General features: G+C 49.7%; 1 protein-coding gene across 4 annotated transcripts in view; it reads right to left on the bottom strand.

Annotated features, from left to right (window-relative positions):
- RD3 (RD3 regulator of GUCY2D) overlaps positions 1 to 20,498 on the bottom strand; it is a 53,738-nt gene that overhangs the window by 15,274 nt on the left and 17,966 nt on the right. For 2 of the 4 annotated variants that reach the window (XM_057398470.1, XM_057398469.1), the window contains exon 1: positions 2,829 to 2,996. The exons of 1 other annotated variant lie outside the window; for it this stretch is intronic. The gene's annotated coding sequence lies outside the window, so the exon portion shown is untranslated. Of the gene's footprint in view, positions 1 to 2,828; positions 2,997 to 3,379; positions 3,403 to 20,498 lie in introns of those variants that run through there. One more of the 4 variants, XM_057398471.1, reaches the window with a different exon arrangement.

Genomic DNA, 20,498 nt, shown 5'->3' with positions numbered 1-20,498 from the left:
GTGATGGACACAAGCTATTTCTGGACCAAAACAAAAAAAGTCACAGCTAAAGTGCATTGAAGGACATGGCCCTGTCACCAGCAGCAAGGAGTTCTGAATAACAGAAGCACAGGGGATCGAGCCAACGTTTTAAATGGGACATTATTTACTGTCAAGTCTTCCTGGCTGCAGGTGTTGAGGACAGCAAAAATAGCCTCACAGCAGTGTCTAGGGGTGAGCTGACGTGACAGGGCACTGTGGCACTCAGCAGGCCACAGCGTGCCAGGTAATGCCTGTCTGCCCCTGGCAGGGCAGGGCTCACGGTCTGAGCAGCCTGCTGCAGGCTGACAGCTCCTGCTGCTGCCTAAGTCTGCTTCTGAATGACAAGTGCTCTCAGAAACGTGTGAGAGCCATGCTGCCGTTCAGCATACAGTCTGATTTCTGCATTAGTGTTCTTTTTTTTCTCCAGCAGACTGCATTCTCTGTGTTATAGAAATGGGCTGGGGCATTGCCAAGGAGAGTTACAAGTCATTTAAGCCATTTGTGAATGTGCATGACTAAAAATCACTGTTAGCTAGCGTAACAGGACAGTCAGAGTGTACTACAAGGCGCTGCAACACAAAAGAGAAACAAAAGTGGTACCATTTCTACGAGAGAAAGCTTGAAAGCCCTTCTATGGTACACATGGGTATGTCACTTTTTCTACAGCTAGTACCCCTCAAAAGATTTTTTTGTAATGAAACTGTTTAAAATGGAGAACACACACAAAAATATTGCTCTCACCTCCCCAGCATCTGTTTAAATTGTAATACATCCCTAGAGCTTCAATCTTTTAGAGAACAGGTCTCTCTGCTGCATTTTACATCTGCCCTTTGATTGCAAGAGGGGTAAAGAAGCAAGAGTTCAGCATGAACTGGGCTCCAAACTCCTGTATGAATGAGAAAGGTATTTTTCAGTGGCTAGCCAAAATACGGGGAGAAAAGGTAGCTGATCTAACAGGTACCGCTTCACGATCTACCATAGAACTGCACTAATATAAACCCGATTTGCCTCACCAAAGTAAGTAAAAGAGCTGTGTTGATTAACTGCAGATGAAAATCCAGTCCACAGATCTTAAAGAAAAAGGGGTGGAAGAGCCTAGAGCTCTACTAGTGACTGGGGCTCTCTACAGAGGATAATCTTTGTGTTATCTGCAGAAGCAAAAGGGTGGGTGTTACTCAAATCTGCTTATGAAGCAGAGTAGCATCTTACAGTTTGTCTACTTAGGAGAGCAAATGAGTTCCATCTGCTGAGAAACAGGACTACGTTCATGCCAAATTCCCACTCATGCTCTAAACAGTATTTTCTAATAGCAACCATAAAAAGCACTCCATGAAATACAACCTGTACTGGACTGTTACCTACACCTGATGAAGGGAGGAAGTTGAAACGTGCTGATCTGCTCTGTTTGCCTGCCTTGTTAGTAAAACACCTACGTTTTGCTCAGCTCTTGCTGTGCTGGATCAAACACACCTTCAATTCTGTATCTTTCTTTGATCCCTGCAGACTACAAAGCCAGGTTTCCAGTCAGGACAGAGAGACCTAAAATATTCTTCACCATTCATTCAGCCATGGAGATGAGAGTTCAGAAGATAGCACAGATAAATAGGGTTCCTGTTACTAAAACGACTTAAACCATAGGAAAAACACATAAATAAATAAATAACCCCCTGTATTGCTGCATAAAGCAATAGCAACAATAGCATCCAACGGAAGGCTCCACAAAAGGCTTTCAGAATTAAAACTCAGATCCCCAGCTCCTTTCTCTTATTCTACTGTCACTGTAGCTATACAGTGTTATTAAAAGAGCAGTCATGTCACAAACTAGAGTTTCTAACACTGTCATTCACTGCAGATACTTACACCTACAGGATTACTTAAAGTAAGAGCTTGAAACTCAGACCCAAAAGCCTATTTCACCTGTTCTCAGGCCCACTGAAGTTTTGGGGGTTTTATTCACATGTAGTGGCATAGACCAGGCAAAGTGCTGTGAAAATGGGTGTGCATTCGCCACCCAGACTGAGGACTGATTCTTCTGTGAGAGCAGGAGTAACTCACAGCATCATAAGGTGAGAATGCATTTTAATGGATGCCTGTACATTCCTATTCAGTACTGAAGCTTGGTTACGGTATCTATCAGAAAGAATGTTGACCGGAGATCCCCAAACTCTCACTGCGTCTCAATTCACTGCGCAGCTATTAGCGTGAGCTCCCCCTTACTGGAGAACACTAAGACCAGTGTTAAAGTCTGGTGACAGGAGTTACTTAAAAATACACATGGCTTTAAAATTAGCACCCAAAAGAATGCCAAGGTAACAGCTCGAAAACTTGAGCCTCTCTTCATAGGGATCACACACAGCACAGGGAGCAACCGGCAGAGCTCTGGGAAAGCTCACCCTTTTCTTGTCTGAGCCACCTACGGCCCATCCACAGAGAAGCACAAGCAATGAAGAGCGCTCTCGTGGAACAGATTTTAACTAGTGTGTTAGCAGCAAGTGATGTACAGGGTGTAGCGGGCTCTCAGTTACACTGCCGTCACTCCGCAGCTATCTGACTGGCCTTAGCGGCTGGGGTTACTAAACATCGGGGTTCCACACAGAAGACACGTAGTAGGGCAGCTGTTTAATCTGAGAGATCTCAAACACGAGCGGGATAAGTTTAAAGCAGCATAAACCACGCTTTCCTCCCCGGCTGCCCACTCTTTCTGTACCCGGTGCTCAGCCATGCAGGCAGCCGTGCCCGAGCCCAGCCTGGGACTGGAGCTGGGGCACCCCAGCCCCTTCCCTGCCCACCCACCCACCCCGCCTCACCTCGGGCAGCGGTGCTCCTGTGCGGGCAGAGGGAGCCGGGCTCGGCCAAGAAAGGAGGACAGGGCTTGAAGTGAAGCCCTCTAGAGTGGCCCCGCCAGCTTAAATCCACACTGGGGTAGGGATTAGCCCCGGTGACGAGGGATAACAGCTGTGTTTACAGCAGTGCTTTGGAGCTATTAGGGCTTGGTGCGCTACCTCTACAAGGCACCCGTCAAAAGCAACGCGCTTCGGGACCCGGGCAGAGCTCGGTGCCGGTTTAAAAAGTCCCTCCAAACCCTGAGAACTTTGTGGGGTTTCTATGGGCAGCTCAGCCGCTTCTGTGAAGAACCGGGCGGAATTCACACAGAAAACCGCACTTCAGGAAGCGGCCCCGGCTCGGTCCCTCAGCCGCCCCATCCCAGCGCCTCACGGCTCCGGGCCGCGCCGGAGCCGCTCTGCTCGGGCAGCGACACCCGCAAACGCGGGCCCTCCGCGCCCCGCTCGGCACCACCTCCGTCCCGCCGGGCTCCCGTCCCGCCCTCCCGCCGCCGGCAGCCTCCCCTCCTCCTTACCGCGCTCACCCGCTCCCGTCCCTCCGCCGGAGTTGAGCGGAGCCGCCGCCGGCTCCCGGCGGGCTGAGGCGCGGCCGCGCTCCCCCGCCGGCGGTTGCTGTTGCCATGGCGACTACGCTGAGGCGGTTTGACCCAGGGGCGGCGCGCGCCCGGCCCCGGCGGGGGCCTGCTCTGCGCGTTAAATGTGCAGTGATGAATAACGGAGCGGGGGAACGGCGGGGTCGTTGGGGAGCCGCTGGGGATGGAAGGGACCTTGAAGCGCATCCAGCTCCAGCCCCTGCCACGGGCAGGGACACCTCACACCGGAGCAGCTTGCTCCAAGCCCCTGTGTCCAGCCTGGCCCTGAACGCTGCCAGGGATGGGGCAGCCACAGCTTCTCTGGGCACCCTGTGCCAGCGCCTCAGCACCCTCACAGGGAAGAGCTTCTGCCTTATCTCCAACCTGAACTTGCCCTGTTTCAGTCTGAACCCATCACCCCCTGTCCTATGGCTGCAGTCCCTGATGAAGAGTCCCTCTCCAGCATCCTTGTAGCCCCCTTCAGACACTGGAAGCTGCTCTGAGGTCTCCACGCAGCTTCTCTTCTCCAGGCTGGACAGCCCCAACTTTCCCAGCCTGTCTCCTTACGGGAGGCGCTGCAGCCCCTGAGCATCCTCATGGCCTCCTCTGCACCTGCTCCAACAGCTCCGTGTCCTTCCTATGGTCAGGACACCAGCACTGTGCACAGCGCTGCAAGTGGGCTCTCAGCAGAGCAGAGCAGAGCAGAGCAGAGGGGCAGGATCACCTCCTTTGACCTGCTGGTCTCTGTGCCGGTGAAGCAGCCCAGCACACGGGTGGTTTCCGGGCTGCGAGTGCACGCTGGCTCATCTTCAGATTGTCATCAACCGGTCGCTCTCATTTATTCATCACCACGTCTTCCAGCAGCAGCTAGAGCAGTCCAAAGGGCTTCCATCATGGGTCACAGGTTTCATTGGGTTTAGAGGGATGAGGAATGAGGAGGGGTTGGCGTGGGAGCTAGAAGGGAATGAGGGAGGTGTAGAGGAGAAGGCTAAGGATGGGGTTTTGTGTCGTTGGGAAGGCGAAGGACGTGCAGTGTCAGAGGGAACAGCTCCATCTGTGAAACAAGCACGTTACAAGAACAGTCCTGTGCACTGGGATCTGAAAGAGATGTGTGTGGATCTGGAAAACCATGAGGAGTGGCTGTGCTCATGAAAAGGTCGGTGAGGAGAGCTGTATGTAGTGAGAGGTCAGTGAGGTGAAAAAGAGTGAAAACTGGCCTGGAGACCATGCAGGTCTGTACAGTACATGTATAAATCAGAACAGAGCAGCTCCAACATTGCGGGCTAAAAGATTCCCAGCGCAGTCTAAATTAAAATGTATGAGGACTTCTTTTCCTTTTGTCTAGTTTATTATTAGATCAAATAACAAAACCAGACTAACAAAGAGATTAGAAGCATTTTCTGCTCTAATTATCTGTGGAGGATTACGTGTCTGTCCCCAGCTCCAGCCCAGCCCAGCCCTGCACGCCACCCAGTCTGCAGAGGTTTATAACATTCTGGCTGTGCTCTGCTCAACACGGGATGGTTGAGTTTTAATTAAAAGCCATCTTAAATGGCTAAAGACCTTTACATTTTCACCCATTAAAACTTCTTTCAACAGTCATCAACTCTGACTAATGCAGAACAAACCCCATCTTGAAAATACATAGGGACCAGGCGGATCAGGTGTTGTATTTTCAGTGTGGTGAATGCATGGGAAACTCCTGCCATGAATTCGAGAGAGTGGTGACTGGGGAATATCTTCAGGAGCATTTCTTTGCAGATATATAAGCCTCACAATGAAAAAAGTCATTTATCTCTCCTATACCTTATTAAGCATTGAAACCAAGGATTCTCCTGCTGTTGTACTGATAGGACTTACCTGATCAGCCAGCGTTCAAACCAACAGTTGCTTAGTGCTCTGGTAAGGCAGACAGGGTAAAGCTTTATTCCATGTTATGTTTTCCAGGACAATTCCATAATTATCGAGTTTCACCATTATCATTTGTAGTGCTGTCCGTTCGGGACCGCTGTTTTGTGTGATTTATCGGATGCTGCCCTCACTCACCTGGAGCACCCCAAGCTGCAGGCCCCTGTGATGGGAGCTGTACAGCCTTCACGTTTCCATCACTGATAAAAGTCAAGCATAATGTGGTAGGGTTATATCTGGCCTGCTGGGTTTTGGCTAAGTTGGTGAAGCATACCAATGAATATAATGGGGCTCACAGAGGGAACATTGCCTTTTTCATAGGCTTAAAACCCAGCTTAGAAAAGTGCCACTTTCAGAGCTATTTGTCATATTTTTGCAGTGCTTGTTTTCGCTCAGCAAAGCAGTTTATCACTGACTGGGGAGGTCTTCTTCCTGCTGTTGACTTCCAATCCAGTCAGCCCACCCACACAGGAGTGCACTATAAGCAGAAAAGAGAAAGTTCATTCAGCCTCTAGCAGCAGTCCCAGCCTTTTTGTGGCTGAGGCTCCTTTGGGAAAACTGGCAGTGTTACCCAGGCTTTCCTAGTGAATGTCTCTTTCTTTTCCTCCTCACTGTGGGGCTGCCCCTTTCTCCCTCCACTCGGTTGCGGGCATGGGGGTGTGCCCAGCAAGGCTTGGGTTTGATACTTCAGCTGCTGTAGGGTGTCCCCTCACCCCAGAGGTATCAGACTGCCATCAGGGACCACAATCCAGAAGGGCAAAAAAATCAACTCAGAAAACAGTATCCTGGGTCAGTAAAAGAGGCAGACACTTGGATACTGTGTCCCAGGGCACAGCTGGATGAAGAACACGCTATACAGGTCTTGCTCAGGAAAACCTCTTGGATAGGACTATTGCAGACAGAGTTGTATTTCATCAAGGACTTTTGTCTTAGATAAACATACCATAATGTCATTGCAAAGATAGTTCTTGCTATAGTGAAAAGCATTTCTCCTGTACAAGCTCCTGAGTGAGAGGCCCGCTGCTGTATCTGAGTAGGCTCTGATGTTCGCTTTTTGCTCTTCTCTCATTTAGGAGGAGATGACAGTTGCTATGGTTGACTAAAGCCTAGAGATACTGAAGCCATTGAAAACAGAATCACAGCGTGCTGCACCGCCAGGAGTGGAAAAAGGTCACTTAAAATTAGTATTAACTAAAGGAAGACATTTAAGGCAAGAAAATCAAGCAGAAGCAATCACTTCAGACAATAGATTTGCATAATGGACAAGTATTTATTGTGAATGAGCCCCCAAGCTAAACATTTCAAAGGACACCAGCAAAGCAATAGGAAACGTTTGCTTCACTGTAGGGAGGTGGAATGAGATACTGTTAGGAGCACTATGCCCCTAACCTCGATGGCACTAGGAAGTGACAACCAACACATTTCGTCTTTGCTGCATGCATTGCCCACTCAGTGCAGCCAGCTTTAACTGCTTATTCCATCTGATGTACTGTGATCAGCGAAGAGAGACTGGATCTACACTGCTCCTTGTGTACTACAGAACCCTGTTGCAGTGACTGTAGTTAGCTACAGCCCTCAAAACCACTGATAGTCGTTCACGGAGACTACCCAGAACACAATTACTGAATAACCTTCCAGCCATGATGCAGCCCCTTCTCCCTGAAACATCCTTTAAGCTGGGGATTCAGAGCTGACAGAACCACTGATGCTTTTGCCTCTGCGCATCTGAAGAAGGCAGCGCCAGAAAACCTAATACACAGGTGTTAAAAGGTTGTTCCTTCCTTCTTGCCTTTGTGCTCACCATCATAAAGAAGCGTATAGCAGAGGTGTGGTGGTCTGTTTAATTGTGGATTAACTTCAGTGAGCAACCCAACAAATATTAATTCTGTATTTTTAGCGCTGTGAGTGAAAATGATGAAGTGTCATGAAATATTCAGCCAAAAACCAGATGTAGAAAGGCAAGCTGAGCAGCAAAAATTACAACGCAGATGGTCGTGATAAATTAATTGAAGACACTTAGGCTGCAAGGGGGGAGATGCAAAAAAAAACCTGCCATAGAGCCTATAAGTAGACAGATGTCAAAAATATCTGTGATTATGCACTTAATTGCACTCTCTGTGATTGCTTGATTCCTAATGTGCACTATTAACACACAGTAATCTCCAAAGGGTATTGTCAAGGTCGTTGGCTTTTAAAATGACCACATCTCAAAGGCTGTCACAGTCCCTAATACCACCTTTTCACAGGGGTAGTATGTTTTTCAGCCAGAATTTTCATTATGTGACAAAAATTGCTTTAGTACTAGAGATGGAAATGCTTTCGCACCATATTTAAAGGGGTTTTGCCTCTGTCTTACCCGAATACGCGTTGTTAAACTGATGCGAATGGAACTGACAGCAATTCACAGATTTTCATTAGTCCCAGGACGCTTTGAATTGTTTGTTTTCTTGCATCCAAAAGTGAATTTTGCACTGTCCAAAATTCAGCGCAACAGGAATTTTGCCATTAAATTCAGCAGGAGCAAGACTTCGTCCATACACTGAGTTTGCTCCAGAATCCACAGGCGATTTGAGCTGATTTACAGGGGAATTAAAAACAAAAAGTGGTTGGGAGAAGGAAGATGATAGTGCTGTATTTCTTTTAATACAAACGTAGAACATAGAGGGAATCCAATTGTTGCTCCACGCAGTGTATAACCTAATTATATCACTGAAACTTTATGGGATGTCTTGTGCAAGAAATACTAGCTTTATCAGACACAACCCTTCAGGAGACATCAGCAGGAAGACAGAAGCCAAGTATACCTATGGAACTGCTTTGGGGATATGAGACTGGAGGACACAACAACAGGGAGGCAAGAACTGAAACCTCAGACAAGTCCCAGTGGGATCACACTGTTTGTGTAGTGCCTCCCAAAGAACGTTGTGCCAGCTCTTCCCACTCTGAGGCAGACAGAGCTCTGGAGCATGCCTGTATCCTCAATGGGTCTAACAGATGCTTCTTTTAAACGCAGGGTCCAAAATGTCCCTGTCACTACATCCTCAGGCCTGAAAGACTACGTGCTGCAGCTAGGGAAGTAGGATCACCCTTTTTCTATTGCTAACAACTGCTTAAGAATAAAGGTGTCTGAAATGATGGTGTTTCACAGGGAGGGCACCCTGTGGATGTTTGAATCAAGCGCACATTCCCTGGGGTATCACTTATAGCCACGGATCTTTCCTGGGTCAACCACATAGCACATGGAAAACACTAGTACCTAAGTAGGTTTCAACCCAGCGTTTGGGCTGCTCCTGACACTGCTCCACCAGCCTTCCAAGCACTCAAATACTGGCCATGAGCATCAAATGCCTTTTGGCACAGCTAGAAACAAAAGGTGGCATACCGCAACCCTCACACGGGCTTGGCCCTGGAGAAGTCTTTCTTTTCAGGGAGGCTGCTCCCTGCTTAGCCCATGCTTTCTACACTTAGAATCATAGAGTCATGGAACAGTTCGCATATAAAGCCAGAAGAGCCCAGAAGAGTGTTGCGGGGGCAAGGGGAGATTCTAGTTGCTGCTTGTGGGTCACAAGCAAGCCATTAAAGTAGGATCACAAGGGTGGGGAACTGAGGAATTCCGGCATGGGTTTGTTTTTTCAGTTCTTATAAAACTTGTTCTCTTTAAAATGTGGATTCTTCAGGTATATCTTAAATGCCTTGAACATAACTCCTTCAGTTAAACGCCCGTTTTCCAGCAGATATGTAGCATTACCCACCCACAGACCTGTATTTCTTTCAGCGTGGGAGATCAACATTTGAAACTCTAATCCCACAAATGCTGAGATTTATTCTAAATCTAGAGCCTGTGATTTATTTATTAATTTGAAGTTGCATTTAAATTCAACTCAACAATTGCTCTTTCCTTACAGCCAGCCCCAGGCCACCCCATTCATCCATTACCCAGCATTATGCTGAGACCATCAGCAACCGAAGACAGTACATGCCGCAGGGGGGCTTCACTGGGGAAGGTGTTGAATGCAGTGATTTAGCAACAGCACATGTTTTTAGTCTCTTAAGCAGACGATGATCTATGGAAGCAGATGCAACTAGTAAATTGTATTCACAACACGTAGAGAGTCAGCTCAATCGGTCCTGAGCCTCTGTGCCCACAGCTGAGTTGTAGTATCTCACTGCGGCACGGTCCTGCACAGCACTGGAAGGTAAAACTCCATACCTGCGGTGTGGAGCAGCAAATAAACGCAAGAGAACGTGCAGAGGGTGCTGGGCAGCAGCTATCAAGATGTATTTGAAATAACTCAGGCTCAGCCTAGCTGAGATCTTCTAATTTGATGCTTATCTGCCAGTCCACCCCGCAGGATGACAGAAATGCTCTGGAGCCTGCCAGTAAAATGTTCTACATCATAACTCAAAATACTAATTATTTGACAAGCTAGTGCTCATTTTCTTATCAGGTTTCTGTTGTGATTATAAATGGTTAAGCAAGCTGTATAGTAGGAGACGTAATCTGCTGTAATACTCCGTGGTCTGATGCACGCACCTAGATTGGAGTGTTACTTAAGCTTTAATCCCCCAGAAAACAGTGATTACCCACAGGGACAAATGGAGGGCTGTTTATAGTATAGTTGCCAGACAACAGTGCACCATTTAAAGTCTGTTTGTCCAAAGATTAAGGCATTTCCGAGGCTAACAACTTTTCCAACGACCTGCTTATGAAAAGTGGAATTTAAAACATGCAGATTTTCAAGAGGGAAGAGAGGAACATCATTATTTATTGGCAGTTTCGGTGACATGGGGAAACAGTGAGTGTGGGGCAGAATGGAGAGAAAGAGGCCTAGAGGGCTTAGTCTGCAGAGAAGCAACAAAGGAACAGCAAGGTGGGGACTGTGCACAGGTACTTGCCACCCCTCTGCACACCCAAGGTCTGCATTTCCTCAGCGTTTCTATAGTAGTGCCACTACTTTGATGCTCTAAAGCCGTTCATTGGCCCCCTCACAGAGAACAACCAAAAAGAGCAAAAAATGACAATGTGCACCATTAAATCCGTCTTTTCCCCCCTTTTCCTCTCCTGCGAGTGTTACAGTGACTACCCTTGCTCCTTTTGGCAAGGCAGGGTGTGTGAATGGTGCAGAGCTGGGCTGCATTTATCAAGATCTCTTTGGAAATGCTCAGCTACAAACTACATTGCTAATGCCTAACTGGTGCTTCCTTACACACTGCAATGCTGTCACACATAGTTCTGCCTCTTCTCAGAGCTTTTTGTTGTCTCTTTGACCGCCTTGTCTTTTCCTTCTTCCCAATACAGACAATGAAGCAGGGAAGGAAGATGGGTGGGAAGGGGAGAGGGTCCTGGGTATGAAAGAAGCAGGAGGACAAGAAAGGCAGTGGGCTCAGAGAAGCGAGATTCTCCTGACCTGTCCTTTAGATCCCGTTCTCTGGTTTGCAAGAAGCAAGTGTCTGGATGACATAGCCTTTACAATAGATGGCCTCCGGGTTGCTTGGCAACTTTCTGAAACAGTCTTGGGGCTCTGCAGAGAAGGAGCCGTTTGAAGTGTGTATGAGTGCTTCACAACCCAATCCTCTGAAATGATCATCTCCAAGCTCTTCTTAATACATGGCAACAGCACTGTCCCTTTTCATGTTGCAAAGTCCATGGAGGACCTTACAGACGCTTGGTGGCTGAAATGCCCTCCTATGACCTCTTCCTCTACATGGAGAAATTCAGCGAGTTTGGGCAACTGTGCCACACCTTGCGCAGAATCAAAATCCTGTCCTTCCAGGCCTTATTTTTGCTGCCCCACGGACATTCAGGGACTGTTTGTGTGGTGAAAATGCATTCCCCCAAACAAGGATTTAAGGATAATGTCCACTTTGCTGCCAAATAAAGGTAGAGGCAGCTCCAGTCAGTCCTTCATGATAAGAAGGTCATTGCAAAATGATACGTTCTCCAGTCAGTCTCATTGGACACTAATAAAAATACCCAGCGGAGCCAGGCTCATAGCACATCGCTGTGAGACCTTATCTGAAATTACCTCTTACACTGAGATAGAGGAAGCAGAGAGAGCTCTGAGAGTGGTTTTTCAACCAGCACTTCTTTGTTACTGTGGTACTTCATCTACACCACAGCATCCCTAGTGCGTCATTAACTTCTAAATGGTGGCACAGAAAATCAGTGCAGCTGAGAGCAGGATTTGGCCTGCATATTACTAAGATTTGCTGTTCTGGTCCGTGCTCTTTCAACAGCCATCAAGTTGAGGACTATCTATTCTCAGCTTGAGGAATGGCATTAATGCACAGCATCGTGAGGAAAGCAGAGATACATGGCCCCCAAAGCACTGCCTTCTTGTGAGACAAAGGCAGTCAGGGCCAGCTGGAACTCCCAGGCCACCCATTTAGACGCATAGACACAAAACCTCCGAAGTACATCACACACGTCCTCCCAGGCTGAAGCTATCAACTGCAAAGTCAGAGGACGATTTGATCCTGGATTATCTGCATGAACTTGAAGGGACAAATGGGAGCCAATACAGACTTTGTGAACGATTTCCTCCCCATAGACGAGCCAGGCAGGTTGCAGTCACTGTACCAGGGCATTTTGCTCCTCTCCTATGATTAGCGTCCCAGGAAGAAAGTTCAGAACATGCAGGCTCTGGTTTTGCAAGGCACTGAGCTCCCTGTGTCCCTTCCCTACCAGGAAAACCCAGAACGTGGGGGATTTCCACCAGTTTCATAGGTAGGGTCATCCGTTGAAATAAAGGGACTGGAGCTGCGGAAAAGCTGAGGACTGGGTGGTCAGGCAGCTCTGCAAGCAAGAGCCGAGGCAGTTCTTCCCGTATGCAAAAGCTGTCCACCCCTTTATATCAAGAGAAGACAGCCATTCATTCCCTCATGGAAGTCTGCAAGAAACCCCTGAAGGTCTCCATTCAACTTTGCCCTCAATGCATTCTCTGACCCACTGTAGTCCCTTGGGCTCTCCACAGAGGAAAAGGCTGTTTGAAGTGCAGCAGTGGGCACCGTTCCTGGTCCAGCCTCTGAGCGGCTCACTCTCTGCAGCCCCCATTTCCAGTGCTCGTGGTCACCACATGGAGATGGGTACGGAGCCTGAGCTGTGCCCCTGGGCTGGGGCCCGGCCCCTGGGAGGGGATGGAACCCTTCTTAGCAGTGGGCACACGAACCCACAACAGCTCTGCCTGCTTGGAGGTGGATGCTGCAGCTCCGCTTACCGAGGGCTGATGGTCTGCAAGTGGTGCTGGCGCTAAATTCACACCAGGTACCTCCCCAGCTCATTGCCTGCCTGGAAAGGAATGGTTTAAAAGCAAAAGCCTCCCTTCTTTCCAGAGTGAAATGGGACTGTGGAATGGTAGGCTCCTCACGGCTTGCCTACCAGGAGGAAGAGACAGCTTCATTTGAGAACAGCTGCTGCAAGGGCAGTGATTCTGCTCCCAATTCTCCCAGATAAGATACTCCACAATATTCAATGCTGCCTTTCCTTTGCTTCATACAGACAAGCCTCAAGTGCCAGCAAAGACGAACTAGCAACTGCAATGACCAGGCTACTCCCTTGAAGAGGGGAGGCTGGGTGCTGCTCTGCCTGAGGAGCTGTTTTAGCAGCAGGTAGCAGAACCAGAGAGATTCCCCTGGAAAATTACTGACAAAAAGTAAAGTGCGAACCAAACACCCCATCCGTTTCCAGCTGCTTATTGCTGAAGTGAAATCACTGTCAGCAAGGAGGGCAGAAACACAGAGCATGCTGTCCGTGCCTGACAGCCCGCATCGCCTTCGTTTTGCCAGCAGAGTCCAGCACGGCTTCCTGCAGGCAGCGGCCAGCTTGCTTTGACAGCGAGGGCTTCTAACGGGGAAGAGCACACACAGCCAGGATGCCGAGGAGAAATGTCACTTCTGGAGTGAGATTTTAGTGGCAGCCAAGCTGCAGCGTTCAAAGCAGAGTCCGACTGCTGTCTCAGCTTCCCCTCCTGTCGTACCAGAAAGCAAAGTGTCCTGGAGGTGCTGGTCTCTAAGGGAGCTGCTGGAATAGGGGTTGCTGGATCTGAGGAGTGGTTTCAGCAGCAGCAGCTTGACTCCTTGGGTTGTGGTGCCCAGCAGCAGCTCTCCTCCTTGCCAAGTGGTATGTCTTCACACAGCCCCTGAGTGCGCAGATGATACAGCTCGTGGCACTGGCCTTCCTCTGCTGCCCAAGGCTGTAAGAGCATCGCCTTCCCCAGGGTCTCAGCAGGGCCCTGGATCACTGGGGCAGCGGAGCCAGAGAAATGAGCCTTGGCACTGCCTACTTTGCCTTGGTGTTCTGATGTGCTTGTGAAAATGTTGCTGTGACAACGTAAGAGTCTTGATATAGGGATATACCAGCCCCAGCCTCTTCAGTGCCTGTGTGGGGACACTGCTCCTCAGTTGCTCTGTCTTCCTCTGTCTTGGTCTTTCATAACTCCCAGTAACCTGGAAACAGACCAGGGCAACCTTGGGATCTGCGCTGAGTTACAATGGTTCTGGCTGGTTCTGGCTCCTCCTACATCCTAATATGAGACATGGTGGAGAGAAGCTCTGGGGCTAGACCCTGGTGCCCACACTGATCATCCGCCTCACAGGACCGAGGAAGCTTCTTGTCCTGCACAGCTGGAAAGCTGCTCCATTTCACAAAGGGCTTCCTAACATCTTGTTGCTGATCTAGTGATTATGGAGGAGCAGACAGGCGAAAATAAACAGTGCAGCAGCACTTAGCACTCTATCATGAAAGAGAGCGTGTGTGTGTGTGTGTGTGTGTGAGAGACTGAGCCCCATTTTAGAAGCCCAAAGAGCAGAGCGTAGCAAGCTTAATGCTTCAGGGCTTTTTCCTTTCGATGAGGTACATTTCATATGGCTGCAGCTCAGTGACTGTTGATGTGAATGACTTGATGATATTTGCACTAATAGTTAAGGTGTACAACTACAGTTGTGCTGACTTCACCGTGTTCACACCAGCATGGGCTCTAACCCATGCACACATCAGAGCAGTCTCTGGCTTGGGGTGCCTTTGCCCTCTATTTACTCTCATTTCAGCCCTGCTCTGAGCAAGTTCTCTGCGCCTGTCACACACTGAAGATTTAGACTGGAGATGAGCTCCAAGCAGGAGGTCAGATTTTAACCCAGCTCAGCCCCAGAGAATTGAGGTCTCTTCTTTTTGCTGTAAATATTTATCCAGCACATTCCTGATGCTTTGGGAGATAATGATAGAAGATTAGAATGATTATCATCGCTGCAAGGAGTGGCTTGCTGTGATTCATGAAGCACAGCTCGGCCAGAAAGAACCTAGTCCTGTACCAGCAGCTGAAATGCAAGGAAGCTGAAAGGGGCAAACACTGATGTGTTCTCAGTGACAGGGCTACAGGAGGATTAGTTCTGTGATGTCTGAGTCTAGTGTTCCAGAAACTGCCTGGCCTCTGCACAATACTTCATTAACTCTACTGAAAGGCTTTGAAAAGGGCCACAAGAGAGTGGCCAAAGAAATCACACTGACTCATGGGGCCCAGTGCTTGGCACTGAACTGGTGTTCAGTTTATGCTAGCAAGAGAAAGCTGGAAGATGGAGGTGGGCACCCATGGGCACTATGACACTTTACGAAGTAGCAGGGCCAGCACCCAGAATGGCTGAGGCAGCAGCACAAGGGAAAGAAGAAAGACTGAGTTGCAGTAAGCTGAAGTGTTCGCTGAGCTTGTACTATAGTGCTGTTTTCCTCCCTTTCCCCCGCAGCCCATCATGCCATAGTGGTGCAGGACAAAGACAGATAAATGCAGTTCTGAGTTATTAGACCAACTGCAATGAAACCGTAACACCAGTGAGGAATGCTGTTTTCAGCAGAAACACATCGGTCACCTCTCACAGGCGCTTCAGCATCCTGATTCAGATGGCTCTGTGACAGGATTTACCTGCACATTTATCCTTTAAGGTGTTTCCTGGCTATTAGAGCTACTATTTCGCTCAGTGGGTGGTTTATTTATTCTTTATGGAAGCTGTAACTGTCCGAGAGCTGGTCTTCTTTCCAGTGACCTAACAGGTGCCATATGGAGAGCTTCTCGCCTGCCATCTGCTCCAGCCTGCCTGCGGAGGCAGCAGTCATTCAGTTCCCACTGACACTTAGTCCTTGAGGTGTGTGCTGACGGCCCATACCAGTTCAATAAGTCTTACTTGTGATGTGCACAACTATCCGATAAGCAGAGGATTAACGCCATCTGTCTCATTAATGACCCTTATTCCTAAATGGGGAGGATGCCCTGCCAGTGCAGGCAGCTCCTCCGAGGTTAGCACAATGCAAACAGTTTATGGCAGCCAAGGATCCGGCCAACATTCTGAGCCTGCGCTTCACACATGCAGTGCTGTGGTCTTCTGCTTGGCTTTACACTGCCAAGCGTGGTGTGACTGCTGGGATAATGTTTCGGCAGTGTGCAGTGAATGATGTGCGATGTGAGGGATGGCAGCCTGGGCACAGCATGTTGCTTACCTCAGACCTGGGAAGCATGGGGTCCTGGAATCTGTAATGAGCGGGATGACCACGAGCGTGTGCACTCTTAGCGTGTGTTGGGGTGATTTAATGACAGACCTGTCTAAGAAAGGGGGAAGATGCATAAGCATTCCGTGCACAATGTACACACGCTAAGCTGTCCTCTCAATTGGGCACTACGGGAGTCAGGAGTTGTGCTGCAGGAGCTGAATGACAGCAAGGCACAGAGGCGGGGATCAGTATTTCAGGTCAGCAGAACAAGAAAGGAATTGAAAGGACAAAGATAAAGTGCAATCTATCACTGCAGATTGCTCTGCAGGACTCTGGAGCACCTTGGTTTAGAAGTGTCTGAAAGCAATAGAAAGAGCAGAAACTCCTGCTGTCCTCTGCGACCAGGTCTCACCCCCCCTTGCCCTGCCACACGCTAACCCGCAGACCAGGGGGTTTTAAACACCTTTTAGCAGCCACTTTGAAGGGGACAAAATTTAAGGGTCATAGAATCTGGTTTTAATACGTATGCAATAAGGAAACTTAAAAAGAGGAAGCTCCTGGCACTGAAGTAAAAGATGCTCAGCTATAAGATGGCTCAATACCTTTAAACAAAAACTGTGCCAGGTTTACTAGCAGGTTTCACATTAGGCACCTATTCAGGCGTTGCCCCAGGTGAGTGCATGGGTCATTTCAGAGCAATGGTTGTGAAAAGCCAAGCCACTTTTCACTCTGCACGCTGGCTGCACGGAGGTTACACCAGGCGCTGGTGCTGAGAGGAGACCTCATCTCTGGTACAGACAGCTGAATCTCCACTGGAGCCAGCCAGCACTGCTGCCCTGCTCCCTATTAAGAGCTTGGCTTGGTCTAAAGAAGTCAGCTGGGTAGAAAGCAGCTCCACTGCACTGCTGCATCTGCTGCCCAGCAGCAGCTCAGTGCGAGGGGACCTCTGAAACACCAGGAGTTACCTGCATCCCTCCTACAAGGATCCCCGTAGGACCACGCTGTCAGGTGAGCCCTGGTCCCATCAGCACATGAGTTACTGCGGAGCTGTCATGTATCTCCCTGGCCTTTGGGAGGGAGCTGTCACCTGGAAGTTATAAAATCACAGAATCAACCAGGCTGGAAAAGCCCTTTAAGCTCACCCAGTCCAACTGCTCCCCAGCCCTGCCAAGGCCACCACTGACCCATGGCACTGAGGCCTCATCTCCATCGTGCATGAACACTTGCAGGGACGGTGACTGCAGCCCTGCCTCCACATTGCTTAACGTGATCGACAGTTTCTGCCTATAAAAAAAAAACAATAAGAGAAAAGCCCACCAAATATTACAGGTCAAAAGTGAGCCACTGCGCAGAGCTGGAGGAAGGGTTTGGCCCTGGCCAGCACTCGCTCTCAGCAGCACCGAAGGCACACAGCAGCGCTTAAATGAACAGGAATAGACACTGCATCACGAGAAGAAGGTCAGGTTTCCTGCAAGGTTAGGCACCCCTGCACCACTTTTGGCCATGGAGTGTTTCTATTGCTCATTGTGAATGTGGCAGGTTTAAGGACCCAGATTTCCCTTCCTCCCGCAGCCTGCCCCCCTTACTGGTAAAAACCCTGATTCACAGCTACCTTTGAGCCTGCATCCAGCTATTTAAGTGCTAGAAGCAACTCAGATTTCATCACTGCCTGCTGACTACAGAACACATCTGTGACTACTGGCATGTCTGCTCTGGAAGGAGGTGGTATGGTGGCAAATACTGATCAGCTTTGCCTTAGGTCTGTCCTTAGGAACAGTCACTGCTATCAAGGCTCGATTATGCCTGCTTCCATCTGGCATGAAAATTTGCATACAAGGACTGCTCGGAGACTGCACCGTGGCTGTAACTGGTTTCAGTCGGTATATCACATCTTTTAGCCCTAGTGATGTGATGTATAGACCTTTCAACCTGGGGAGGACAAGCAATGCCAAGCTTGGTCTAGAAACTACTGGTGAAATCCTAAACTTCACATTAAGCAGAGTGACTGCCTGAAAAATCGGAATGGTGGCTTGAGGACTGAGGACACAAAACTGAAAGCCCGAGATTTCTGTTGCGTGAACGCTTCAGATGGCTTTGGGCAGGGCCCGTGCATCGGCTGCGTGCCGATTACACCAAGTCCTCTAGCTACAACTAGGAACAAATTCACTTCTAGGCTCTCCTCAGGCTGTTCCATCCCAACAGCTCCAAGACAAAACTGGCAAGCTCAGGACAAGCAAACCACCGAAGGAGCAGAATCTCAGAGGGAGTTTAGCTGGCTTGCCTGGCTGATCCATCAAAGACACTCACTATCCAACAGATGGGAGCAGTGTGGGCCTCTTCGTGATGCAGCAGAAATAACCCGACCAAATGTGAATGTGTATTACTACCCAAATAGCGCTGCCTCCCATCCCTCAGATGAGACACAATTGTAACCTAAGATGTTCTGCGCAAACTGAGAGGACTCTGTGCCTGAGGCAGAAATCCCTGCTCTGTGTCACAGAATCCCAGGCTGGTTTGGGTTGGAAGGGACCTTGAGATCACCCAGCTCCAACCCCTGCCACGGGCAGGGGCACCTTCCACTAGAGCAGCTTGCTCCAAGCCCCTGTGTCCAACCTGGCCTTGAGCACTGCCAGGGATGGGGCAGCCACAGCTTCTCTGGGCACCCTGAGCCAGTGCCTCAGCACCCTCACAGGGAAGAGCTCCTGCCTTAGATCTGACCTGAACTCGCCCTGTTTCAGCCTGAACCCATCACCCCTTGTCCTGCGGCTGCAGCCCCTGATGAAGAGCCTCCAGAGGGACCCTCGCTAGCATCAAAGTGGTGCTGACCACGTGTCCTGCATCTCTCACTTTAACCAGAGAACTCTGGCTCCTTGCAGCAGTGCTGAGCCCATCAGCCCATTTGCCTTTCTCATTATGGCTCCCTAAGGCAGATGCCTGGGCCCTTGCCAGGGCTGCTCTTTGTGCCACCTGAGACAAGTCCAGCTTCATCCCAGCACAAGAGACTTGTGTGAAGGACAGGGGATTGCTCTTGCCCACACCTGGACTCCTCCGCTGGCTCGCTCCTGAGGACCGTGGCAGGTTCCCACTGCCCTCATAGAGCTCCCAGCCAAGCCCGTTTCCCACCCCTCATTTCCCGTACAGCCACTCAGCAGGGAAGGGCTGCACACCCCATGGAGCACAGCTGGGGCACACAGGCTGCGCTCCTGCCTGGATTTACAAGAGGGAGAAGCAGAGTTGCCCTTTGGGCGAGCAGTGAGCAGGACAGCCCGGACCGGGGGAGGTGGGTCAGTAGCTGCCGCTGCTGCGGCTGCTGCTGCTGCTGCAATTCCACGTGCCTGCCACAAGGCATCTTAATGGAAGCTAAAAGCTTTGCAGGACAACTTGACTCTCAAGTGAGTGACAGGAAGATGACAGGCTAATTTAATGCTTCATTTTTAGCAGCATTATGCTGAAGTGTAGGATAATGGTGGACTGATTTAACCAGGTTCTTACTTCTGAGAAGAAAAGCAGAACAAAGAGAACTACCTTTTTTTTCCCCCCCTTTCTTTTTGCAATTTGCCATTATAATCAAGCAGCAACATTCGTATCTGCGGCTCGATTGCTATATATAAACTTTTAATTGTCAATGAATGTGATCACAAGAATAGCTTTGCTTAAAAGCAATACGCAGCACCATAAGTGCGCTTTTAGTTAGGTTTGCGTAGTAACAAATAATACAGTCACCCTCCGACTGGCTGAACACAGCAGCGTGCAGCCCTTTGAGATGTGTACAAAGCAAGCCAAGGAGAGAGCAGCTCCAAGGACAATGCCCAGGGACGGATTCCCAGATTAGGCAGGCTGCCCTAGGGAGGGGGCATGGACCACGTTCATCAGCCAGGACGAGTGCATGAAGGTGGGACCTTTCCAGATGCCAAGACCATGCCCTGCACAGAGGGTAGCTGAGCATCGCGGTGTCAGTGGGCTCCAGCTTGAGGGACAGAGGTGCACTCCTGCTTTCTTTGGAATCCTCCCCAGGAGTCTCAGGGGCCAGCATCACTCCCCAGCACTAAACCAACTCGTGATCAAACGCACAAACGGAACTGCTAGTAGGGGTCGTGCCTACATTGCTCTGAGGACTAAGGTTAGGCTAATAACCAGCTGTGTATCTCTTACGGTGTGATTTACACCGGGAACAGGAATCTCCCAGGTAAAGCAGGGACACTTTGTCCTTAGCTCAGGTTCTAGCAAAGATGTAGTGCTTGGCAGAAAATCCCCTCTTTCTTCTCCAGCTGCCTCTTGGCACGGATGGGGTGGAAGCGGATGCAGAAGACAAGCGTGCACAGCCCTTTCACCCCTCCTTCCCTGGGAAAGCCTGAGAGAGCTCACTTGGTTCAAAGGTATTCCTCTCCCGTTATCCCTTCGTTAGACCCCATCAGGGTCTCTCAGCAGAAACACGTGCACTCACAGCACAGGCTTCACCGCTCTAATTCCCCTTTGCAGGGCTTGCCACTTAGCTCCCGCGGCTCTCTCTGCTTTGGCAGAAGGGACCAGCGTGTCGCATCCATCTCGGAGCATCCTCCGCCCTGCACCCCGCTGTGTGCCCAGCGGTGCTCCTGGGTCCTGCAGCCGCCCCTGGTGGCTTCCCATGCCTGCAGCCAGAATCTGTCAGCGCTCACAGCCACCAGGGTCCCAGCACGGGGG

The sequence above is a fragment of the Pezoporus wallicus genome, unplaced genomic scaffold (assembly GCF_028554395.1).
Source record: "Pezoporus wallicus isolate ANWC-B61680 ecotype Strahan unplaced genomic scaffold, APGP_CSIRO_Pwel_v1 contig_11493, whole genome shotgun sequence".
NCBI classification, from domain to species: Eukaryota; Metazoa; Chordata; class Aves; order Psittaciformes; family Psittacidae; genus Pezoporus; species Pezoporus wallicus.
This window is presented reverse-complemented; position numbering and strand designations above follow the sequence as displayed.